Below are 27,378 nucleotides of genomic sequence, written 5' to 3' on the forward strand. Positions count from 1 at the left end.
CCTTGCCCTATTCCTCTGGTTCTGAGCCTGGAAAAAATGACATTTGTGTAGAGGTTCAGAACCTCAATACCTGCAAAGTTAGGAAGTGAAATTACTCTACTGTAAAGATTGCTTAGATGGAGCTCAAAGGAAGAAAGGATTGTCTTATATACTCATATAGCATCCTGGTTGTGACAGCTGTGGATAGTGGGGCTGAGCTACAGGCATATTGCTTACAACTGATATGAACTGTAAAGGAAAATTTATGTGCTGCTTTTCACAGGCACTAGACCATGGGGTAAGGACTGAGTCCTTACTCACTAATTAGTCTGTCTCGTGCCAATCCTCCCTACTGATAGCTTCTTTTTTCAGCAAATGTACAAGATGTCCCAAAAGAAAGATGTCCTTCTGGTATACAAATATCTGTAATTTGACAGTGTCATCCAGGAGATAACAATGTGTTCTAGGATACACTCAGGTACCAGGGAAGTGCCATCAACAGTGTTTCACGAAGATGCTGGCCTTCTCCTCATTCAGACTAGTCCATGGTTTAGGTATAAGCTTCTGACCTTTTTTGGTTTTTTGTTTGTTTTAATTTGGATTTTAAATTTTGGTTTAAAATTTTAATTTCCTGGCTCTCTAAGCTCAAATTGCATTTTTAACCAACTCTCCTTCTCCCTTCCCCTTTTCCTTCCCCTTTTCCCTTTGGAAGCAAGACTTCTGAACTTGAAAGGTAATAAATATTGAAGGGGGGACTTCACTAAAAGAAGCCATATTTTTCTCATAGATCAGCTTATCAACAGAAATGGAGACCTTTGTCTGATTGTAACTGTAAGTTTTCATCTGTAGTCAATTTAGGTGGTTCATTTGGCACATCTCCTATGCCACTTGAAATTCATTCTACTGAAGTGCTGCAAGTGTCTTTGGTGATGGCTCAGTACAGAGTGCATTTTTAAATGTTGGAGAAAAGGAAGACCTTTTAAAACATATGCTCCCTTATTTGTGAGATACACATACAAAAGTGCATATTAACCCAAATGCTTTTATAATGAAGAGACTTGCAACAAACAGTAATTTGTGTTAATCTCTGGATATATACATAAAGAGGTATTTCACTTGCTGTAGAATTTTAAGAACTTCCATTGCCCAAAACTGAATTTGAGAAGTAAGACATTGGTTCTACTCCTTAATAGATTTTAAACAATTCAGTCCCTATTTTTTCTGCACTTAGACTGATACTAAACCAGAATGATGCTAAAGTCTGTTTTGTCCTAGGAACAAAACAGTAAGCTTCAATTTGTGCAGTGTCTATGCAGCCATTTATTGAGATCAGGTGTTGGTTATCAAACCCCATAGCTTTAATACTTTGTCATCACTTGGGAGCATCTGCACTGCAATAAGCATTAGACATACTGTGTTATTTGTTCTTCCAATACATTCCCAGAAGTGTCTAACTTATTCCAGAGCACTAGGAGCAAATCAAAGCTGATGTCTGGCTCCAGTGACAAAAAGAGTTGAATGCACAGAGAATTTTAAGTATGAAGTGAATATATGAAACTCTCATCTTGACAGTGGAGAAGAAGCCAAAAGATGAAAATTAAAATTGCATGATGAAAGATGAAAAGGTTGAAGCCACTGTTTTGACTACTGGACCTTGCAGGAAAGATATTTGGAGAAAGACTGTAAGAAAAAGTGGGTGAATAGCACATAAAATTTACCACTGATGGAAATACTACTTTCTTTGCACATCAAAAGCAATCCTCTTATTTTCATAAGTTATTTAACCCCATTGGCAATCTCTGCAATGTATAATTTTTTCTGATGGAGTGAAAAGTGTCTTCTTAATGGTGTATAGACACTATATGGAGAGAAGATTGTACAGTATAAATATTCATATAAGCAAAGATGCTGCCAAACTCCTGACTTGACATGATATCTAAAATGAAAATATAACGAAAATATTATGATTTTCATCTCCTTTTTCTCCCCAAATTTGGGATCTGGCTGGGTAGTCAGGGTAAAGAAATGCACCTGGAAGATTGTGTTTTGGTTAGGTGTAGGGAATTCAAATGAAAGCTCTTCAAACTCGACAGTTTAATTTACTTCTCTTAAGCTCTTTAATACCAAACTTATCAGTTCTCTCTGTTAGGCATTAACTTGTTAAATGAGTCTTAATTATACATAAGCAGATGGAGATTTGAATTAAAATTACCTTACACTCGAGTGGCTTTAGTTCATTATAACGTATCTTCCTCTTAATCATTTAGGCAGTCTCATCATCTTTCATATATAAAGTTATTAAAGTATTCCAATTTCCATATTTCTTCAGATACATCCACTATTAAATGGCACATAATACACATTAGTTGGTGACTTATACCATTCAATAGTTAGTGAATTATTCATGTCAGTAACAATTTTTTCACTTTTATGTCATCTGTATTATTTTATTTTAAAGGGTTTATATTTACAGAATGTCTCATCTTTTACCCCATCTCAATTTTCAGTGCAAATTTGAATTCCTCACCATTTCTACTGGTGTGAAAAGGATTAAAATCCCCTGCTTGTTTTGCGCTCCCGTTGTCTGAGGAATGGAAGTGTATTCAAAGTGGCTCCCACTACCAAACAAGTGTATGCTTACTGGGAGGTTTGGGAGTGAGATAAAAGAAGGCAGCATTATTCCTTTCTTTTGTCTTTCTTTTGCACTATCATAGTATCTGTATTCTCTAAAACCAAGATGTTCCTTAGAATCTGCCTGTCCTGCAAAATTTAAAGGGAGAAAATGCCTAAAGGCAGGCTTTGGTGGGTATCACCTCACCTGAGTGTAATGACCTCAAAATAGGGATACTGGTTAAATTAGCCATCTAAGTTAAGAGATGAAGTTAGCTCCAGGAATAGAGAGGAGGTACGTCCAAAAGACAGCTGATTTCTCTCTTCAGGAAGGATGTCCTGTGGAGGACATTTGTCCAACTAATTCAAGCTGGACCTCAAACTTTTATACAGCTTTTGCAAAGTAAAAAAAGTTTGTCTTAAAATATGTTAATGCTTTTCAAAAATGGATACAAAACAGGTAATTGTGTATGAAATGCTCCTCTTTCACCTGTTCTTAAAGAATCCTAAAAGCATATGCTGACTCATGTGTCTGTCTTAGACAGAGAAAAGCACCAAGTGATTTAATCAACTGGTTCTATGTACCTCGTGGGGAAAATCAAGAAAGAATTGGACAAAAAGTGTCATTTTAGTTCCAGTAAGCAATTTACAGCCATTCACAAAGGAAAGACCAGTGGGACTTTTCAAAGACAAAAGCATCCAATATTCTCTGCTAAAGGCAGCATACTATTCTCAGAATCCCTTTAGCTAATGTATTAACCAGCTATCTTCAGTGTCAAATAATGGGTCTATAATACAGAAATCACTGTGTTAGCTGGATGATGGAGAATGACAGCTCAGTCAAAAGGCTGAGGTCGCACTAGCAAACACTGCAGCCGTCATCGAGCAAAGGAATGAGCTGTGAGAGGCTTTTGCAAGAAGAGGATGCTGACATTTGACCTGAATGTTTTTAGAAGGAAAGGAGACTCATTGCATCCTGGGAGCCTCAGCAAGACACTTTGGCCATGTGGCCATTTCACTCCCCACTTCCTCTGAAAACACTGATGCCCTATAAGATGTAGATTTATCATGGTTAATCTCAATGAATTCCAGTTCTACTTTCTTGGGAGAGAAAGAATGCTGCTGCTTGCCTAGCAGAAGGTTTATGAAAAAAATACCAAGTCATGTGAGGCCCTGAGGAGTTGAGGAGAGGAAATATCAGTTGGAAGGGACCTACAGCCATCATTGAGTCCAGCTGACCAACCAATCCAGGGCTGACCAAAAGTTTAAGCATGCTGTTTAGGGCGTTGTTCAAATGATTGCGGCATGGACCACATCTATAGGAAGCCTAGTGTCTGACCATCCTCTCAGTAAATAAATGATCCCTGATGTCCAGTCTCAACCTCCCCTGGTGCAGTGTTAGACCATTCCCACATATCCCATAACTGAATCACAGGGAGATGAGATCACAGCCTCCCTCTCCACCTCCTCTACTCAGGAAGCTGTAGAGGGCAAGGAGGTCACACCTCTGCCTCCTTTTCTCCAAACTAGACAAACCCAAAGCCTTTCGCCGTGCCTCATAGTTCATTCCTTCCAGCCCTTTCACCAGCTTTGTTGCTCTCCTTCAGACACATTTGAGTACCTTCACATTATTCTTGAACTGTGGAGTCCAGAACACAATACTCCAGGAGAGGCCACACCAGTGCTGAATACAGTTGGATAATCACTTCTTTTGACCAGCTGGTGATGCTGTCCTCGATGCATCCCAGGAATGAATTTGTCCTCCTGACTGCCAGAGCACTCTGCTGATTTAGGTTAAGCCTGTTGCCAAAGAGCATGCCCCAGATCCCTTCCTGCAGGGCTGCTTGCCAGCCACATCCTCTCCTTCAGCAGGATGCCACAGCACAGTGATGTTCGGTGTGAACATGGCAGTGAAGCAGAGTTGAAATATGAAACTCCTTATTAACATGGACTAAGAACTTTTAATAAAAAAAAAAATCAGCTTAGCTTAGCTTACCTTAGTTTAGCTTCTATGAACCACTAAGGTCAGGGTATGAGGAGTAAGAAGGATGAGAAGGAGTAGCAGATGCCATGATGGTCTCTTTTCCTCATGGTGATGCTGGAGAATAAACATAGTGCAGTGTTCTGCAGCTGCAATATGGAAGTGGCAACTTCAGCACTTAAGGATAAAGAAGGTGATTTCTTGTATCCTCTAGCACATAGTTGGTGTGCACAGCTTAGTACCAAAGCACCCGTTTGCCGGAGGCTGTATTTGTACAGAAGCAACAGTGCTTACAGCCCGCCTGCATACACTCACATCCACAGCAGCTCCTCACCGTGCCACAGTGGGACCTACTGTAACTGCAGCAGCTTTTTGCTAAAAAATGTTAAGATATAAAGTGTCAAAGATAAAACATATCACATATTGTATAAATACACTGCTTTATGCCCATTGGCAAAAGTACTGTTCAAGGTAAAATGAGTTTCTTTAACTTCACTCCTCTAAAATGTTACAGGGAAGTGTGTTATTGTGTTTATTTATATTCATCTTGATGGGTGAGTCACCAAGGACACAATAATCCATGAAGGAGGAGAGGAGAAGCTTCCCTCACAGCAGGAGAATATTTTCATTACCCCATTAATAGTGCAGAAGAGATATGGACAAAAGATCCCCTCTGCTTGCAGAAGGAGACCGATGAAATTGACTGCACACTTTTCATCACCAGTCATACACCTACATGTGTTCATGGACCTGTATAAGTCCAGTGGATTGGCATTCAATAGAGCAGCAGTCAGCATCCAGGCAGGGTGAGCTCAACTAAATTTGTGGCTTTGAAGAATATAGTGACAAAAGCCATAAAGTTTCCTTAGCCATTTCTCCCACCTCCCCTGCTTAACTCTTCATTCATGACCTAGCCAACGTGACAGAGTGCACCCTCAGCAAGTTTAAACTATATAAAACTGGAAAGAGTTGCTGACACACCAGGTGCTTGTGCTGCCATCCTGGGGGATCTGGACAGGCTAGAGAGATAGACCAACAGGCATCTCCTGGAGGTCAACAAAGGAAAATGTCAAGCTCTGAGCCTGGGAAGGACTAAGCCTCTGCACCAGTGTATGCTGTAGGCCATCTGTCTAGATAACAGCTTTGCTGTAAAGCCTGATGTACGCTAAGTTGAACATGAGCCAGAAACATGCCCTGTCCATGTCAGTGGAGAGTGCCATATCCAATCATGGATTCCCCCCACAAGACATACATGGACATGCTAGACTGGGTCTAGCTAAGACCCATACACATGATTAAGTGACCGGAGCACCTGTCAAAAAACGACAGGCTGAGACAGCTTTGCCAATTCAGCCTGGGAAGAGAAGTCTCAGAAGGACCTAATCAATGTGTATAAATACTTGATGAGGGAAGAAAGACAATGGAGTCAGAAGGCTCTCAGTGAGGATCAGCAAAAGAATAACAGGCAGTGACAAAAAACTGAAATACAGAAAAATCTGATTAACAGAAAAAAAAGCTTTTCTTTGATGTGCATGGTCAAACACTGTCACAGGATGTCCAGAGAGGCTGGAGACTCTCCAGCCTTGAAGATATTCAAAACCTAATTAAACACACACATTCCTGATCAAACCACTCTAACTGACCCTGCTTTGAGAAGAGCATTGGATGGGGAGATCTCCAGATGTGCATTCCAGTCTCAGTGGTTCTGTGATTCTGTGGTCAACTAAATTACAAGCACAAAGCTTTTGAATGCAGGGAAGGACAATGAGAGCTGATCAGTCATGTGGGCTGTATAACTCACGAAGTGCTTTGCTTTCTGACTAGAGCTCACACAGTGCTCTTGGCACATTTTATGTATAAAATCCAGCCTGTTCCATGCAAATGATGAAATTTGGCAATATCCTAAAGGCCACTGACAGAACCATTCCAAAGGATGTGATCTCACAGACAAGCAAGAGGTCTGCATGAGGGTGCCCAAACCCACAGCCCTGGGTTTCTGGAACAAAACAATGTATTTTCAATTGCTGGGGTTTTTCCCCACAGGCAACCTGCAACCAGTATGTGAATGTAATGTTAACTTCTAATTGCATCATATTAGCAGTTTGACATTGCATCTTACTAATGCTTGTTTTTCCAGGATATAGTGGAGAAATGTAATCATATTAACACTGTGAAAGCAAACACGGAGGTAGTATAAATTGTTAATGCAATCTCCTTTCAAGCAGCTTGTTTGAACAGTGCACTGATGTATGAGAAAATGCAAGCCTTTCAGTCTTCCTAAATAGTGCAGTGCTTGCAGTCCGCTGCAGAATAAACACATACATTCTGTTTAAGGTAACAGATGTTCATTTGCTCTATGTTCCCATGAGCGCCCAATCTTTCGCCTGCGTACTGCTACCATTTGCCTGAGACCCACCTGTGCGCCAGCACAGCAGTTTCTTAGACACCAGGTTGCCTCACTGATATGTCATATACAAAAATGGAGGGATTTGTAGATGTGTATTCTTGTAAGTCTTTCTCTGTTTTTCCTTCCTATGGGTAGGATCGTTAATTCTTCTAACTTGCATCATCAGACTGAAAATGGCAGTCTCCATGCATAAATGCTGCAAAGCTGTTTGGATTCTTCAAACTCTGAAGATCAGCCTTTAAACAAACTAATTAAGTTTTCTGCTTGCTGCCATTGAAAGTCTCAGTCAGATATAATTAAAACTGAGCAGCAGATGACAGCAGTGGCATTTGTCGGAATCATCCAGTGGTTCAAATACCACTTCTGACAGAAATGTCAGAATGATAACACTCCCATCTTCCCCATGCATGCCAGGAAAAGCAGGAAGAACTTTTATTATAAATGCCTTACTGATAACCTTTATGAATCCCAGAGTACCAAATGCAACACACAAAATTTCATTATCCCAAGAGAGGATGCTAATTTCCAATGAAGTACATCCTGCAGCTCGTTGGGTTTCCTTGCAGTGTCTGTGCCTATTGGGACACTTGCTCAGAAATTTAAAGAGGAAAAAAGCCCTGATCCTGAAGTATGGGAGATTTCAGCCTTGCAGACAGCTAAGCTGGAAGAGATTCCTTGGAGATTTAATGAGCTGAAACCAAATCAACATATTCCTCATATGGAAAGGGCAAAGCCACAACACGGCTGTGTTAGCTATCTTTGAGCGGTACAGAAAGGTGAGAAGACAGAGTCCTTTCTGCACAGAGTTTAAATGGAACTGTTATTGCTAAGATCACAGAACAGCAGAGTAAATGGCAGAGACAGCCAAGAACAAATGAAGAGGGGAAAATTGCTTTTAGAAACATTTTGAGATTACATTTGCTGCAGCTTCATACACAGATTTTCCCTATTTTGTCTCATCAGTTTTGCCAACAGATTTATAACACGGTCTTCTTGCCACCCTCTCTTCCTTGCGTGAGAGTTCGGGTATTTTCTTATTTCTTTTTTGTTTAGCTTTGTTTTAAACAAATGGAGAGCAAAAAGAAGAACATGTCAGAAAGGGAATCAGTGGCACTTTGAGACGATGACACCACTGCTGCTGTTGCTTCAAAATCCCTCGGCTCTACTCTTGCCTGTAGCAATTACATGTTGCCTGCATGCTGCCAGAAAGCCACCATCACTAAAGCAAGCCCAAGGGCAGGGGACATGCTGGCTGTGACGTTTTGGCAGTCCCCAGGGGAAGACCCTGGCAGTGGGTGGCTCAGCTTGGCCTCATGGTTCTGAGCTGGGGCAGTGAGATGAGCAGGGATCATCTGTTGCTTATGATTCGTCGTGGCTGCAGAGGAGGAATAGCATTAGGGCAGTGCCTATTGAAAATGCCTGAGTCGGGGTTTTTACTTACTGTAACTAAGATACAAAGACACGACAAACCATTAAAAATAATAATAATTGGATGCTTCTATTGAGCAATAATTTGACCATGGCCAAAAAAGAAACAACCCACCCTAATATACTTTTTGAAATGTATTTGTAGAGATGAACCTGATTGCTTACTTTTCCACTTTACTACTCTGTCTTATCATCAGGAAAATCACTCCTCCTGAGAATAGTCAGACCTGAGCCCATGTTTTGCCCTAATTATCCAGAGAGATTTTCCTGCTGGAGTTGAGCAAATATTTCTATTATATTGCTTTTTTGTATGGTTGAGGAGTAGGACACAAGTACCTCTTCTGCCTGCAGGGGTACTTATACTGCATTATTACCTAGCATTGCAGTAGTTTAGATTTGCAGATGATGGTGTGTGACCTGACCAGGAGCAGCACTACTCTTTCTCTTGAACTCAGCAGACCACATCACACTGTATTGTGCTCTGAATGCAATGGCATAGCATTCTGTCTGAGCTCTTTTCTTTTTAGTAAGAAACTAAAGAACAGTTACAGTTTCTTTACTTTTGACCTTTATTAGATAAGTGGACACCTTGATCCGGATGTTTTTAGGTGAGAATGAAATCTGGAAGGATTGTATTCTGGGATGTAAAGGTCTCAGGTCTCTTAGTGTTTGTGGCAGAACTGCATTGAAATTAACATATTACAACAGTTTGTGTCAGACTGAATTGCAAACTTTTCTGAAGCAGGGTGAACAGAAAGGTCACATTCCTCATCAGCTCACCTATCAGACTGCATGAGGGTATCTGAAGAGGTTAAGTTCTTCTTCCAGGAAATAAAATCATAATTTCCCATTTTCAGGTCCCAGCTGTGCCTCTGAATTTCCATTTACTTTGAACAAGAGCCAGCTTCATTACTTAGGTGTTTTGTTTTAGTTTCAGAAACAATCCTTGTTTAAATTATAACATGCCATTAGCAAAGATCCTTTTCTAGTGACTGCAGTTAATACAGAGTTCTTTTCTCTCTTGCTCACCTCAGTACAAGTGCATATTGTGCCCTTTGTATTCTCCCAATTGAAGGACCATCAGAATGATCTTCTGCCCTAAAAATTGATTTAACGCCTTTTTCTATTATGCAAATAAAAAGGGAAGAATAGGTTCCTGATTTCTTTCAACAGGCTGAAGCTGGCAGCTCGGACTGCTTACTCAGGCAGCGGGGTGCAATGGGAAATGCCCACACATGGGTGTCTGTCAAGCTGCACAGTAGGAGAGCAGCCGAGCACTGCAGAACCCTCCCCGCCCAGGGCTGGGATAATGGCACTGCAGCTCAAGTGGAAGGATGAGCTTGCCCTGGCTTCATGCTTCAGCGTGCTATTGAAGTGACAGGCAATTTTCCATTGGTGGTTTGAAAGTCTTTTTATTTTATTAATCCTTTCATCAAGTAACAAAACCAGAGTCTTTTCTTCTGTTAAACACTGCTGCAAAATCTCACAGCTCCCAGTGACTCTGGCCAAGCCAGTAAATAGATGGGCTCCGCTTCCCTCGTGCCCACCTTTGCCTCCTTGTGCCTGGGCCAGTGAGCAGTGTCAGCAAGCTGAAAATGTCAGGCCACGGCTTAGGAGATGCAGCCTGTTCTTGTGGAAAGAGAGGTGGCCAGCTTAACTCATGCAGGAGATGTGCATGAGCATCTGCCACATTTCATGGCACAGTGAACAATGCATGGTAATCATCAAAAACCAATGAATTCTTTTCAGAAGTTATCTTCTCTCTAGAACATGTCCCATAGAACTATAGCCCAATCCTTGATAAAATACCACATTTTAATATTTTTTCCTTTTCATTTCGTCTCTATCCCTTTATTCTTTTTTTTTCTTTTTTCTTTTTTATAAAAGCATGCTGCCTTTCAATTAACATAGTAATGACCTATTGTCACCTGTTACCATGCTAATCCTGAGCTGGTGTGAAATTACTTTATAATAAACACTATGCAGTTCTGACTTTCAATTAATTTTTCCCATGCTGCGCTAAATCAGATTAACTGTACCCCACCCTTTTGACCACAGACATAATTCCTTCCTTATAATGAAATAGAGGATTAATTTATATGAAGCATATCTATACACATTTGCAAATAAATGTAAAGATAGACTTTGTACCATGTTTGAACTGCTCACAGTGTCAGGTTGAATACAGACTCTGAGATTATTAATTATTACGTTCACTGGGGTGCCAAAGGATATTGCTGGTTTATTATTACTATTATTATTATTATTATTATTATTATTATTTTCACTAAATGTCTAGAACTAAAAATAGATAAACAAATTGAGTACTAAAAGACTGGTACCTTCCACAGGGAATTACACCTAATGCTGTACAGCATTATGATGATTCTGAAAAAAAGTAAACACTGCAAAATGGACCCAATCACCATTAATTTACTAAATTGCCTGTCATCCTTCTTGGATGTACATATTTACTATGTGGAAAAATATTATAAATGCAACTGTGTTATTTTTTAATAGTCATTAACATTATGAAGATGGTTGATAGCCTGAGTGAAACCTTTCAAAACATGTATACTGGTATAGGAAAACTGTAGAAGGCAAATTTTTAAAAACATCTCCATCTTCAATGCAGAAAGAGCTTTCTAAAACTTTTTCTGGTCTTAGTAACTCCCAGGATGCTGTAGACTGCTGTGCCATTTCATAATCAAAAGTAATATAAATACAGAATTGACTCATGATTTTTCTCTGCACAATCATTTTCTCTCTCCTGCTTAATTTTGAAGTCCAAAGGTGCAGAATTATTGCAGATATGAATCTTCTCCTTGGAAAAACAAAAAAAAACCCACGAAGATGAACATAAGGTATTTCTACAAGCTTATGGATGCCTATACTTCCTTGTGCTAATTGCTCATTTGATTCAGTTTAGCATACCTAACTGGTCCAAAACATGAAGGTTTTAACCCAAATTTAGCTCCTTGAGAATCATATTGGCAAACTGTCAGGCCAAACCCCAACTCAGCCCTTTGGGTTTTTTTTTTTTCTTCACTAGCTGCATTGTACTAGAGACTTCAGAGCTAGGCTAGGGCACCCTGCACCCAGCTGGACCACTCTGTACAGAACCCCTGGCTCCTTGCATCCAGCATCAGGAGCAGCTTCAGGACTGCGCTAGAGGTTCAGATTTACCTCTTATTCACAGTACCTCATTGCGGGAGCAGCCTGTCGAACACCTTTTGCTGATTCAGCAGCTAATCCAGTGGGAAAAGTCAGGGGCAGCCTTTGCATTAGTAAGGGTGAGTGTCCTGTCCAGTGGTGTACCTTTGAGACAGTGAATGATTGACTTCAGACAGACAAGACCAGGACTAGCTGACATTAAATACAGTTTTCTTTTGTGTTTCCTATTGATTCTTTGAAACAGTACCCTAGCTGTAGACAAGGAAAAGGTCATTATATATTCAGTGTTTATTGGCTTAATACTGAAATTTCAATGCACTCATTTTATTGCTTTTCTCATACTGTTTGTGAAATCCAAGTGTACAATAATAAAGCAGAAAGCCATATGCATACCTGGAAGGGTAAGAAATGGCAAAATGACCTACAGGATGCAAGAGCTGGATATTCTTGCCACTGTGGTGCAGATTGTATAAATAAAATGAATATACAGGCATTAGCATTTGGAGTAATACATTCCAGGAACAACAAAGTGAGCTAAACCTAGTTAGATCAGGTCAAAAAAGCTCAATCTCCACAAGGGGATTAAGGAGGTTGGAAGAGACATCAAATTATTTTTTCATTTTTCTTAGGACTTTCTATTGCACATCAGTAATGAAAGGTCTTATCTCTGTCTTTTGCTATGTAGCTTTTTAACTACGTATGATCTGACTTGGACTGATTCCAGCTTTGTTATTATTGAAAATCTGCTTTCAAATGCAAACATAAAAACACCAATGTAATAGCCAGTACTCTGTTTACAATGACAATATTAAATGAGTAGGTCATTAATAGCTTTTTTACTTTATTTTAATAGCTTATTTATTTTTTATTTACTTTATTACTTTACTTTATTACTTTGCTCTATTACTTCAACATGTTTTACCAAATATCCATAAAACTTCACCATTACCACCACTTCCACCCAACTGCAACTACCACATCACCACATTTATGAACTGGTTACAAGCCTTAGCCACATTAATATAATCTCTCTCACACACACATTTCTTTCAACTATCTTCTTTGCTTTGAAGAAAGCAAAGAGAGGAGAGATCACATAAAATTCTCCTGCCATTGTAGCCGAGAGAAGATAAATACCTTCAGTTATGATATCCCAGTCAACAAAGTTCACTCCAGTTTCCCAAATGTTAAAGTATTGACAGCTCCTGTCTGTCCATGTGTTGCTAATCAACATGTTCAAAAAAATAAATGGTATGTAACAGCAGTCCTCTCACCTAGTAAAGCAGGCCATCAACTCTCTTCTCCCATTGTACTGCCTATCTGCTTCAGTAGACATAGGACATTAATTAAAGTGTCGGGGGAAGTAAAAGCAATAGAGTTTTCAGTCTAGGCATTTCAGTCTGAAGGCATTGGTAAGCACTGATGATCTTTCTTCTTACGTCTTCTTACTTTCTACATCTTCGATCATATGATGTGATGGGGAGTGCTGATGCTGAGCTGCTGTGCTCAGCACTGGTCAGAGGCACAGTGATGGGTAGCGAGTTCTATCAGTCCATGTTCATCTGCCGTGAGGTGTGAAGTGGGAGGAATGTTGCTGAACACATTCATGGGACCTCTTCACCAAATAGAAGTGTCATTAAGTTACCTTCTCCAACACAGCCTACTGCAGATTTATATTTGCTGTGAGATTTATATTTGTTGTGATGGCCACACCTGCCTGTCTCTGGACTCTGCTGTGCCCTTTTGGAAACCAACTCCATGCAGAGAGGTGAGGGCACACAACAGAGGACCTGTCTTCCAGCCATGCAGCACTAAGAGGAGAAGGTAATAAAACCCAGATGCTGTGGATGAAGGACAAAAACACGGTGCGGGGAACAATCCTGGGGTGGTGTAAAAGGAATTAAAGTTAAAGAGACGTCAGTAATTTAGCTTGGAAAAAAAGAGAAAAAATGTATTTTCAGAGAGAATGGGGTCATGAGTTTTACTGATGATGAGTAAAGACAAATCTCTGAGTTTCAAATGCCATGCAGTACTGCTCCGGGCAATAAGTTAATGTGAAACATCACTGCAGCTCATGAAAAATATCCAAAAGTAACATGAAAATATTCTTCAGACAGAATGAGGGGAGGAAGCATCTTCTTGAATAGTATACAGCTGCCTTTTGCAAAATCCATGTAAAAGGAGAAAGATACCATTGAACTGTCTTCTGGTGGGTGTTTTATTGTTGGAACAAATCAATTTTTCACTGTGAATATGCAAGTGAAAAAAAACTGGCTAAATACCAGATCCTTTCACAGGTATCCTCATATAAGTACATTGCTAATTAATGGCATATAGTGAATATAAAAAACGTCCTCCCAAATCAAGAGTTGCTGTCAGACGATGTGCCTCAACAACAGGAGAAACAGTTTGTTACAAGCTGTAGAAAATGAATGTGTTTTCTTCTATCCATCTCAATACCCAGGACAGACGTAATTCAACTGGCAATTTTTTGTGCTCAGGACATTTGAATATAAAAGCAGCTGTTCCGCTGACACTGTCAATGAAGAAGAGAGCAAGGGAGCAGGTATCTTAAATGAGTTCAAGAAGTAAGTCATTAACAAGAAAGTAATGATAATAGAATTGGTTTCTGCAACAGTCGATGGAAGCACAGGTATATCTGGATCCAAAGCTTTGCTGCTTATAATCATCAGCAAGCACTCTGTGAAAATGTGAATGACTTTTGACATTATGGGAGCAGTAGTAAAAACAAAAAAACCCCACCTCCATTAACTCCATTTGAGTCAGAAGCCTTTGTGTTTCAAAGGCTGCTTGATTAAGCTGTTGCAGCTTGTAATGGTCTGATTTTACACACTGAGATGAATGAGCAAAGGTATGGTTTTGCTGGGGCTTTTCCACTGCTTAAGATCAACCGTCTTTCAACCAGGAAATGAAAACTCTCTGATGATCCTTCTCAAAAGAAGAGTTTACTCTTCATTTCTCACTTCTGCATGACTTGGCTACAAGGCAAATGAACATAAAAGTTGTTAGAAAATGGGATAATGTTACTGAGATGCTTTGTGCAGTGAGTAGATTCAAGCCTGACTGAATGAAGAGCTCAGAAAGCAAATACTACAGTGTTTCATTGCTGTGTGAAGAGTCTCAGAGGATTGTGAAGGCAAAAGTAAGTGGAAATACCAAGAGGAATCGTGACTCTTTCATACATACTGGCAGAGCAGCTCTGTCTCTGGCTGCCTTTGAGTGAGGCAGTGCAAGAGCAGAAGGGCTAGAAAAGAAAGCAGAAACCTCATCCAATCCTACAGACCAGGACTTATGCGTTATAATGCCAGACCTGCACTGTTTCATGCGGAAATCTGATGACAGGAGGTGCCTCTGGTCTGCAAGTTTATGCCTCAAAAATCTAACTCAGCTCTACAAGACAGAATCAGCATTTAAGGGGAACAAGCTTTGGAAAAAAGCCATGTCAGTTTTTCTTTGTGGTGTACTGAGTATCATCCATTGTCCTGGCTGCCAAAAACACTCCTGGCCCTTCCCTGTGGCTTCAGAGGACTGTGCCTTGGCTTTTATTCTCTGCACATGTCAGTGTTGATAAATCTGAGACAATCGCCAGGTGAGCCTGGCCTGGGAGTAAGGAGCTTCCCTGCTCTAGAAAAATCTTCAGTGGAGCTTACGCAAGGTGGGAGCGCTCCAGAAATTTCTGCCACACAGTGTTTTGCCAAGGTCTGTGATCTCAGCTGGGGTCTCTGAGTAGCTGTAATATTTAATTGCACCTCCAAAAACAAAGGAAGATTTTTCAGGACCTGTTCAGCAAGAGATGCTCTCCTTGCCCTTCAGGTACTAAAGAAATGCAGGCAATCAACTCAGGTGGCTGGCTTATGGCTCAATGCTATCGTGTGACATATTGGCAGGTTTTGAGCTGCTATCCCATGAAAAGTTCAAATGCTTGGACTTCAGTTCAATAGTGCATCAGGGTGGGAGGTTAGGAGTTATGTGTCCCAGGTACTATGTGAGTTAAAGAACAGACCTCTATAACTCAGTGGCATCTTGTGGATTTTGTTACTGTACTCTCCCAGTGACACCAGTGCAGGACAAAAAGGCTCTGTGAGGTCAGTTTGCCTGAGGTGCAGCTCTGTTACAAACACATCTTTATGACAAGATAATCTGTTGCAGATGGAGTCACAGCAATAAGTCCTTCTGCTCTAGCAGGATCTTCTACATGGATTTCCTGACTCCTGCTTTGTTCTCCTGCACTGGAGAGCTGCCTTTCCACACAAATATTTTCTCTTGGGAAATAACTCAGTATTTTTCAACCAAGTTGAAGTTACCTGTTTTACGCTGCTGTCTTTCTCCTGTAAATACCTTTTCAGCTGCTCTTCTTTTCATCTTCTTACTTCCAGGAATGGTGAATTCTTACAACATGGATGCTCTGTATAGATGTAATATTTGGAGCTCTTGCCAAAAGACATCTAAAATACATTGGAATTTTAGAAGTTTAAACTTTTTTTTTCCTAGGAATTAAGCATGCAATTAAAAAAAACATTTTCTATCTCAGGTGCTTTCATGTGCCGTATCACACACAGTGATCCAGGTAGAAAAGTTTTATCAGTCCACTTCTGGAAATCACAAGTAGAGAAGTAAAGTTGGATCAGTTCTTTCATGTATGCTGTTGAAAACCAGAAAACTACTCATTTACTGTAACAAAAATTAACCCAACAAGCAAACTAACCAGTCTTAATTCAATCGATGCATTTACATCTACTAATGTGCCATTTAATGTGCTGTGTAATACAATTCTGCGTTCCTAATTGAAGAAAATTTTATGTGTGCTAAATCAAATGTCTCGTTGGTTTGTGTTTCAAATGTCTCCCCAAGTCTAATTATGCACTTGCATCAGGGAAAAAAACCCAAGAAAATTAATTATAACTAGTTCCTGTTAAGTTGTCTAAAGTGAAATAACCATGACCATAGACATGATCTGAAATCCCCAGAACCTGAAAGAAAAACTCTCCTGAGTTCAGTGGGCCTTGGCTCCAATTTTGTGCTAACACTCTTGTGACCATACCCGTGCTCCACCAGCATTGTAAAAACAGGTGGAGGGAGCCCAAAGTATTTTGGAACACACAGGCCTAAGGGCAATATTAAAAATGCCATAAAGAGCTGATAATTCCTTCATAGATGTCTCTAGCTCATGACAAATGTACACAGCTTTTGAGCAAGCAGGGAGCAGAAACATAGACAACGTGCTTTCATAATGCATTAGGACTGTTTTGATGAGAAACTCAAGTAACTAAGCTGTTTGTGGCTGAGAAAGATTATTAGATACTGTCAGCTTAGTATGATCTTTTTTTTCCTTATGGTTCTTACAGCATTCTCAATGAAACAGCTCTCAAGCAATAGGATTTTCAAAAGTCTTATGCTAAATACAGTGTTATGCATTTTGACTATGAAAAAGGTTGCATCACTTTATAGATACTTACCTCTGGTGCACTGAGCTATTCCAGTTGCCAGTAAAAAGTGGGTAGGAATCCTTTGTCTGTTCCCTTCAGGTGTATTGCCTTACTGCTGACACCTTCCAAGTCTCTATCATACTGGACATCAAAATAAATGCTAGGATGGTGTGAGTGTCAACAAAATAGAGCTCAGTTTACCTATATTTTCAAGCATACGAACAAGTAGGCAAAGCTTGTGGGGACATTTTTTTTTTCAAAAAGAGAGGCCCATGCACAAGCTAACCTTAATTTCTTATAGTAACTCCCTTTGCAAGTGTTATAACATGAAATCAGGAATTCCTGCTCTTGTGGGTCGTTTTACTGAAATAGAGAACCTACACAGTGAGTTCTGCAGTGTTCAAGCCCTCCTTTCACTCTTCAGTGGCAGAATGTTCATCACCTATAGGAGAGGTACATCATACTTAACTCCAAAAGCAGTGATTTTAAAGCAGGTATTTTCCTAAACAATGTTCTCCTTTCTGAATCCCAGCTTCTATATACTGCGAAAACAAATGCATTGTGGCAGCAAAAATGTGTAATTCTTCACAGGCTGGTTTGATGCATTCCTGGATAAAAGAAAAAGCCACCGTCTTCTGCTGAGGAATGGCTCTCACTTTCTGTAAACAAGAAGCCAAATACCAAAGAGGGAATGAAAATTAATGTGGTTACCTCTGAGAGGGAAGCTGTAACCTTCACAGAGACTTTCTTTCCAGCTGTTTTCAAAGGCACTCTAATGACTTCAGAGAACTGCAGTGACTCATTTTAGTTGATGACTACATAACTATTCATTTACATTTAATGAGTTTATTCCATCAGGTATTGGACAAAGTCTAAACAAATAATGTCACTGATTCATACACATCAATAAATTTGAGCACTAAACTGATTCTGGGCAACAAAGGTAATGATAGAGAGAGCGGAAGAAAAGCTTCTTCCAATTAATGAAAATGCCCTCTGTATTTTCTAATGGCTCAAACATTAATTTGAAAATGGCTTTCTCGGCAATAATTTACAGACAACTACTTCATAATGGGGAAACAATTCAAATTTATGTGCACTCAAATGGTGATCATCTGATTAACTTATTAAATTCTTGTTGATTCTACAGTCCAGATGAAGTGTACCATTCTTCATGGGTTTCATACCTTGCAGTTTTAAGTTCTCACATTATCAGATTTCAGGCTTCAGTTGCTAGTGAAGGTCTTTTCTCTGGGACATCTTCTGGTGTAGAGTGGACAGAACCAAGATCCCAGGAATTGATTTAATTTGTCTCTTTCCATTAATTCCAAAGATATATTCTCTTCCACATTGGAGGCACACTTGATTAATTTAGCACTAGAATTCACATAGTCCTCAGCTGCTGTGGAGTATAATTTAAACAGTGTGAAATATTAGATACACACAATTCAAGTTAAAGCTGATTCAGTCAGGGGATATCCATGCTGGATTTAAATTCAAGAAGCTTAGCTTGAACCATGTTAAGCTTAGTGTCCTTCAAAGGAAGCGAGTTAGCTTTGGAGCAAGAGAAGATAAAAAATTATCCATGGGAAAAGACAAAAGAGCACAGTCAAATCAGTCTGCCAAATCTAGTGTCCAGTGGCATTAAACAATGATCAGTAATGCCAATTTATCTGTAATGTATTTGTCAGCTGGAGCTCCCCCAGCTTTAATCACCATCCCCTCAGATTTTTGTACACCCTAGATAATTCCAAGGACAGTGCAAAGTTGTTCAGACCCTCAGATATCATGTAGAAAAGACTACTGAGGCACCACACACTAGCATAAATTATTGTAAATAAATGTGTAACTATCTCCAGAATCCCTTTCACAATAAAAGAGAGGCTTCTGGTGGCTATGCAGTGTGGGACATTAAAATGTTCAACATATTGGTATTGAGTAAACATGAGCCCTAAAACAAACAGCCCTTCATTTACCACTGTGCTTCATGGCTTCAAGGCCATTCCAGCCTTGCAGGGTGTTATCTGTGTAGTTCAGCACTGTTCAGACAGAAGATGGACTTGAAGTATAAATGTATTTCCAGGTGTGACTTAGGTGTCATGACTCTCATGCGTAGCCCCCTGAAGCTGAAATTGCCTCTATTCAAGAAAGAGAGGACTGTTCAAAAACATCTAAATATTTTAGCCTATTTTAGACAAAACTTAAGTTTCTCTCTCCAAAACTGCCCTGAGTTTTGCCCAGTATATGTAAACTCTGAATAAGCCTAGTTTGTTTACTGGATGAAAACATACATTTTCCCTATTCATTTAACATGTATCTTGCTTTTTATCAGCACAAAATTCCAGCTTTTTCCATTTACTATACTTGCCTGTTAACATTATCAACCCCAATATTTAAGTGTGTAGTCTCATTCGTTACTTCCAATAATTCTTACACTGAGTCTGGGAGTCCATCTACCCCATTCACCCAAAAGAACACCCTCTCTTTTTGGAGTTTGGATCAGTCCCTCCTTAAAAATCTGTGGAAACTTAGAAAGTTTGATTCTTTGTCTGAGTACAGTTTAAATAAACAGAAGGGTCAATTTGACAGAAATTATCTGCAGAAATCCAGTTTAACTGACAGGAGTCACTAGCTGTGTTCACTAGGGCTCCTCTGCCCAAGGCCATCTTGAAGAGGTGAGGTACATGATATGTAAATGTAAAATCATCATTCTTACATTAAGTTTCTTCTAAGAGTTATCCACAGCCAGTAAAGGACATTTTATTTCCAAGTGAAAGGAGCCACAAGTGCTCTATAGCTTACTCATGTTTTCTTCCCATGTTTCCTTGTTTCACTTCTACTTCAATGACCTTTTCCCCCTGTTTGTCCACAGGTTCTTTAAAATGCCGTGTTGTTGTGACTGAGGCAAAAGACAATTTTGTCTGTCTTCATTAGAACTCTTGCCATAGCCTGCCTGATACAGATGTTTATTCTATGTTTCAGGCAGGACAATTCTTTTAAGTGCACCACATGAAGCTCAGCTAGAAGCAAATAAACAAAATAAAGCCAAGTCAGATTCCATGAGAACAGGCTAATTCTGCCTGCATATAGGAAAGACCATGATCCTAGTAGCTAAATATGTCACCACCATTAACATTATTCCTGTCAGCCTGGGATGGGGTTAATCATGGCTCAGCCTTTTAGTGTAGTGTTCAGTGACACTGTAGTGTCAGGATGACAATCCATTTTGTCTCTGGTTTCATGGCATGAAAGAAAGGCAGACACCTTTCTTCATAGCTGCGTGCATGCTCCTCTGTATTCCCTGCACTGCTAGGAACTCTTGCTGAAAAATAGTCCAACAAAATTTTATCCTAGTCACAAGGGTAAGTTAGTTCTTTGCACATGCACAATTTTTAAAAATCCAGCTATTTGAGATGGGAAGGCTTTCTTTGGTTAAATGAGTCTGCTTATTGGCTCACATCTTATAATACAGGTTGCAGCCCAAAGCACATTTTTATGACCACATTTCAGTATTAAAAAGGATCCCATGGCATCTTAAAAAATACAGTATCTCTGACAGCATTGCTGCCACAGTCTTAGCTAAAGCAGTCAGTATAAATGCATAAATAGAAGGGACAAGGTGAAGGCCTTCAGGGGATTTCCCTAAAATAGTAACAGGTTTCTTACTAGGTATTTAAAGTGAATTTTCCCCTAATAGGAAACTATATAGCCAAAACTAGCTGTCATTCCAACCAGGTGACAAAAGGGCAGTATCCTATTATCAGCTGACCGAAATTATCACACAGGAAAAAAAGCCTGTATCTTTTTCTTTTTCCAGAAGACTTGCTGCAGAGAGACCTCCATTCACTCTTTCTTTGACACTGCCTGATGAGTTTTAATTCTGGTGGTCAGTGCTGGGCTCTCGTCGAGCACAATACAGCAGCCATGGGTCCACTGGGACAGAGCCATGGGACAGAGGTCAGTGGCAAATAAACTATGTAACACTTGTGCATTGCTAAATGCAGGTCACTGATTTTACCTATCCCATTAATTTTAATGGTCTGATCAAATCATGATGAGGTAGACTGCTAAACTTCCACTATCCACTAATGCTGAGGTGTGAGGAGATGCCCCTTGCAGGATGGAGAGTGTCACTTTTATGTAGTCTAGGCGTCACTGGGAGCTCAGGTTGGGTGTGCAGGCTATAAATTAACTCTTGCAGCAGCCTGAATCACTTATGTAGCATTTCAGGAGTCATATGTCAGTGTATATCAAAACAGCAATTTATCAACAACTGCCTGAGGTGCAGGACACGAGATAAAAAGAAAATGGGATCATTAAAAAAAAAAAAAAAGGATTGGGCAACTATGAGTTGCTGATGAGCAGCTTCAGAAGTCATTGGTCATACGCCAGCATTTGCTAAAATCAGTTCTGGTAAGGCAGTAGGCAAGGAGAGGGAGAGGGATTGATGGACCTGGCTACAACATGGAGACCCCTCAGCTCTAGCAGCTTGAGCTGGCCCTTGGTTTGGCCTTGTGCCATATCATTGAGAGGTAGTTAGTTCAGGGTCATTTAAAATATGCTCATTTGACCAAATGCAGCACATACCTCATCAAAATAAGAGGTATTTACATTAGTCTTACCATTTGTATTGAGATTCACGCTAGCTGTGATGGGAGCTATATATTTATAGATGCCTCCAGAGAGATTTGCTCTGTCATGTACTGCCTGATAAACGAGAGAATGAGATTTTGATACCACATGAAACAAAAAAAGGAGAAAAAGGAGATGAGGAATATCATTTGATGGACATTGATAGGCATTTATTCACCATGACCTAATTCACTGCTCATTTCTGGAGCCCAGGGCAATGAATAACATATTAAGTAATATTAACGTGAAATATGGTTTCTGCTACAACAGCAATATTAGGAAAGAAACTGCCATTATATGCAAAAAACATACACAACCCTTCATTTTTTTGCAGAATCCTTTCCTTAGCTGCAGACTATGGGAATATGGCTAGTTACATTAATTCTAATATTATTACCAACTCCAAAGCCTAGGACTTTTCTAGTTACCCCACCAAACAACCCTATTCTTCTAATTCCGTTTCCTTCTGTTCCTAAGTACCTTCCAACCCCGTTTTAATGTATGAATGAAGCAGGAAGGGAGTTTACATTTTTATGTCTCTCAGCACTTTTAAAGATATTAACCAAAGCTGTTTATTCCTCTCTCTCTCTATAGAAAAGCAGAAGCTTGGAAACAACTCTTTATTTTCTAAAATCCTGGAAACTGGAGCGCATGTTCCCAGGTGTATTTGATATAATATTTTACATCAACATGCTCATTTCTTTCATGAGGAAAGCAGTAAGCAGATGAAACTGGTAAGTACTAGTAAGGAAAAGCAAAAAATCCCACGTGAAATATGATATAAAATTGCAGCAATAGTATTTATGTTCTTTTACATACATTCCCATGAAATATAAATCAGAATAATGCTGAGATTGTACTCTTTCCCCTCTTTAGTGGAAGAAGAAATGCAAATACTCTAGACACTACAATTCATTTCTTGCCTTTCTTGGAAACATATGTGTGACACAGAGGAATTCTTTTCATTATGTGGTTGACTTGTAGCTGAAAATAAAAATACCTGTACTAAAATAAGGGAAAATTTGTACATCAACAAAGGGAAACCTTGAAATTAAGCAAACAAATAAAGAAATCTTAAAAGTTTAATGCCTGTTAAACATGGAGGCAACGTTCACTGTAGTTTTTTAAGTGTGAGATACAAGTACCTGAAGTGTAAAAAGGTTTCAACACATCAGCATTTTAAAGAAAACCTTACTAAGTTTCTTAATGAATTTCTGATTTCTTTTAAACAGGTTTTGCCAGCCTGACAAGCTGAATTAAACGTGATTGTATTTTGTGTCAACCCCACTAATAGGTGACAGTGTCAGCTTGCTTCAGGTAAAGGTTTTCTAAATTGATCTCCCCTTGCTGTAAGGTTAAGGGCAGGAGCCTGCTTGCCCCAAAGTCTCTGTGTTCTCAGTGGAGAGAGAGGAGCCTCTCCAGGAGTGAGTCAGGTCCTCTACATTGACAGTGCAGTCTATGCTGGTATCCTCATCCTTCATGGCACAGCTGGGCTCCTTCTCCACAGGCAGCTGAGGAGAAAAATTGGTGAAATAATATGTCCTGGCTTTCTGTGGAGAAAAACCTGGATGCATGGTAAGGAAGAAAGCTACACCACACTCAACAAATAGTTTATGCGAATTGCGGGCTGCGCCACACACCTCATCTGTATTGTCATGTAGATCCAGAGTGAGGAGGAGGTTGTGGGGTACAGTTTGTCTAAGTCAGAGCAAGGGTACCTAAGATCAGTTTTAGCTCCAGATCTAGGCTTGACCCATCTACACACCCTCTGTTTGCAAAGCATGCCTGGATCATCACCCTAAGTCCTCAGGACACGGAACTGGAAGCTCCTTGTGTTGGCACCCATGTAAGAGACAGGTCCTTGGCTGATCAGACAAAAAGCAGTGGCATAGCATTTGTCCTTTGCAAAGTGGCTTGCTGAGTAGAAAAACAAACTCAAACATCACCCCAGGCATAAAAACACTGCATATGGCTGTGATGGAGATCCAATCAAGGCTACAAAATTGTGCTCAGTACTATGAGATAAGGGGAAGAACAACCAAAGTGCTCAATACCCCATAAGAATGAAGAAACAAAATTATTTATATTTAAGGGTTGAAAAATAACCATACTATAAACAAACCAATTTAGAAAAGCATTTTTTACAGAAAATATTGAGAATCTTTGCAAATAATATGCAGTGTAATTGTAGATTATCTTTACTTAATAAGAGGAAGGTTAGGCATCTCCAGAGCTTTAGAACACTGTTCTGTTATTATGTCACAATTAATAAGAATTTAATTGTTTCACTTGAGGATTATTTGTCTCTTATCTTCCTGATAATATCCTTTTGGTTCTCAAATCAAAACTAGTTATCAGCAAAAGTTATTAATTTCTCTTAAAGAGAGAGTTTTTTTTTTTTTGAGATCCTGTGCCAAGACACTAGTCTTGAATACCTTTCTTCTGCAATTTATAGAGAATGGCTGGTTTCCCTCTCAAATTTACCTACCTTATGTATTCTTTACCACAGGCTAATGGTTTCATCCATCTCAGAGGAGCACAAAAGCTTTTAAATTTTAAAATTAAAAGTCCTTTTCTTTCTCTGAAAAGGTAACTTGGATGAAAGGATACAAGAAATCTCTGTTTAGAAAAAAGTTGCAAATGAGATAGATGTCCCTAGGTAGTTCTAAAAATCTTGAGCTTGATGTTCTGATGGGGAACCACCTGCAATCCACATGCCACCACAGCCTCAGGCACTGATGTTCATCATTCCTGTTCCAGTGGTCACAAAGGGATCAAGGCATCAGCTGCATTGGACTGAAGCATATACATATATATATATATACACACACATGTAGCATGCACACTGTATTTTTTTGTTTGCATTGTCTTTTAACATGAGAATCATTACATTCCAGACTTCAATGGCAAGCACAAGACTCTTATAATCACACAGAAAGCAACCACCTCTATGCTTGCTCAAGAACAGGATTACCTTTGTTTTCATGCTCTTCATTTCCCCCCACTGCTATTGTGCTTTTTAGCATAATACAAGCCTAAAATGATCCTGTGCTTGCCAACTGGTGGTCCGCCATGAGAGCCAATTTAAGCAGTTAGCAAAATCCCCCATCTGGTATCTGGACTTCCAATGTATGTCCTGCACATTAGCACAGCTGAGCTTGCAGCTGAGACCCTCTGCATTTCCACCAGGTGAGCCAAAATACTAAGCCAGGAGGTGCTTTACTAAACCTGTCTCAGCTGGAAGTTGGTCTCTGCAATATTTTTCAGTGTTATTAAATTAGTTCATTCCATTCACAGATTCAGATGCTATTTTAGAACAGTTTTACTCTTTTCCCGAGGCAACCTGGTTTTTTATTACAAGCTATTTTTGTATGAATCTTGTTCTGCAGATTTCTTGGAAGAAAGAAAAATGGTCTCTGAGGTTAAGGTGTGCTCAGTGCCTGCTGTTTACTGATTTATCATGTGAATTTGGCATGATGCCTTTTTTCTTTTGCTCAACTCTTATGTTGCTCCCTGAAAGCTTTGTTAAAAAGACCAATACCCAGGAAACATAGTACCTGTGATTTTTATGGAATACATTTGTAGTTAAAGATTTTTGAAGTATGCTGTTTTTTTCAGAAATTATCTTGTTATAGGCTCTTAAGTATTTTCCCTGACTGAAGAGAGGTGGTAATAATATCCATCATGAGCATATCTGAAATGTCTCTTTGGGTCATGCCACCAGTCTCATCTCTTTTTATTTTCAATGCAGTCTATGGCTAGATGCTTTTGTTATTTGTAGGCCTAATTCCTTCCACCTTTGGACTCATAAAAGTATCTTCAGAGTCTAAAGCATTGTCAATTGGAAAGAATAAGCACCTGCATTTAAGTTTAGGCTTTCTTTGTTAGCACCTGTCAAAAGTTTTTGAAACTACTGCCAGTTTTGAGAAAAATGAAGGGACAATTGCATTGTCAGAGAGATCTCAAGTGATGGTGTAGAGGAAAGGAGCTTACTAAGACAATTACCAAGAGTAACCAGAGGGAGTTCAGCCCTGATGGTTATATTTGGTTTGCCCAGCAGCCAAAAGGCAGCCAGCTGTTCATGCACGTGGCCAATCACATCCTGGCCAGGGGCACAGCCTCTGCCTGACCAGCAAGAACAGCACATTTGGCAGAAGACAATCTCTGTGTGTAGGTGCAAGATATGTAAATTTGACGTTAAAGGTACTTTGAGCAGATGAATGTGTTATGGTTCAAAGCTGGTCATACTGGGGAATATATCGGGGTCAGTGAAGAAAGCTGTTCCATGGTTAATCACTCTTAAAAATAAGGAAAGCTGTTTTACTCTGGGGGTGGACACAGGTTGGCCAGAGAGATTGTGGAGTCTCTGCCCCTGAAGGTATTCAAACCCTAACTGGCCATGACCCTGAGCAACTTCTTCTTCCTGACTCTGCTTGGGCACGGTTGGTCAGACTGGAGACATCCAGAAGCCTTTCCAATCTCTGCAGTTCTGTGACTTGATGAAGTGTAAAGCACATGCAAGTGATGAGGACAACTGATTAAGTGGGGATGCCAGAAATGTTGAACATGCTGAAGGGTGTTGTTGAAGGCCACAAGGGACATGGAATGTGGAAATGAGGCTGTTGTCAGGGGGTTGCAAGGGTACAGCAGGGCTGAAAGAAGGATGATAAGAGTCCCCATAAGACCATGGGCTTAGCAGTGTGGATGGAACTTGATGTACTGAAAAGGGTACATAACAGATGATGGAGGGGTGATTCACAAGAACCAGATGGATATATCACCAGAGAAGATGAGGAATACAGACAATCTCAATGAAATGTGTCTTGTTTAGTTCCATGGTCCTGAGAGGCTTCCTATGTTTCATCTTGTTTTCAGTTCGTCAAATGTTTTCTACACCTTTATTCATAATCTTCACTGCTGGTTTGGTTTTATTCCCCAGATGTTGTTATTGGGGTTTGGGGGCTTTTTCCTTCTTAATTTTTGTTTTAATGTTATACATCTCAGTGAGACCATTTCCCACTTTCTTCAGTTAATTGTAGGCAAGAGGTGGAACCTGCTTACCATATGTTACTTTTTAATGAATTCTTTCTGTCTGCATGCTACTTTTTGATACAAATTACTTAGTTTGTCTCTTTTATTGTGGTTGCAGGGTGCTAATGCACTTCTAGCACGTCATAGGAGTCATTTCTATCAGAAGAGTTTAGGTTTGATCATGCTTTTCTTGTTATCCTTTTTGATTACCACTATTTGCATATTACTTGATTCCCCAGGTTTGTGATCTGTTGTTTGGTCTGTTTCCATCCTCTCTTGTCTCTCCAGGTTCCTTGTTTACTTTGCTCTGCTTTGGTGTAAGAGATATTTCAAAGCTCATTAATTTCAAAGGCAGAGGTTTGTTTTACACATTTGCCTTTTTAACTTTTGGCAGTTTTAGTTTTTTTCATTACAAATGAGTCTTTGATACTCATCAGAGATCCTGTGGTGAATTGTTTGCTATTAAATTCCTGGCTGAAATAGGAAGTAAGGCAAAATGACACAGCTTCAAAGAACCAGTGCTGAGAAAATGAGGAAAGCGGTAACTTCAGCATCAAGGTTTTGTCATAGCCAGGTGTGTTTCCAAATTAATTTTCTGCACAGATGTCATACCTCTGTCTGCATGAAAGTTTGCAGTCAGCTTCTAAACTCACACAGTGAGAAGTGCCTAGTTTTTATGGTATTTGGGA

General features: G+C 39.7%; 1 long non-coding RNA gene across 1 annotated transcript; it reads right to left on the minus strand.

Moving 5' to 3' along the window:
• Nucleotides 1-21,811: 21,811 nt before the first annotated feature.
• On the minus strand, nucleotides 21,812-24,750 carry LOC136290167 (uncharacterized). Its single transcript, XR_010721016.1, has 3 exons — nucleotides 24,633-24,750; nucleotides 24,269-24,409; nucleotides 21,812-23,222 (listed from the first exon to the last, which is right to left on the minus strand). It is a non-coding gene; the product is annotated as an uncharacterized lncRNA (long non-coding RNA).
• Between the last annotated feature and the right edge of the window lie 2,628 nt (nucleotides 24,751-27,378).

The sequence above is a fragment of the Chamaea fasciata genome, unplaced genomic scaffold (genome assembly GCF_029207755.1).
Source record: "Chamaea fasciata isolate MVZ Bird 193981 ecotype frontalis unplaced genomic scaffold, bChaFas1.0.hap1 SCAF_5, whole genome shotgun sequence".
Taxonomy (NCBI): Eukaryota; Metazoa; Chordata; class Aves; order Passeriformes; family Sylviidae; genus Chamaea; species Chamaea fasciata.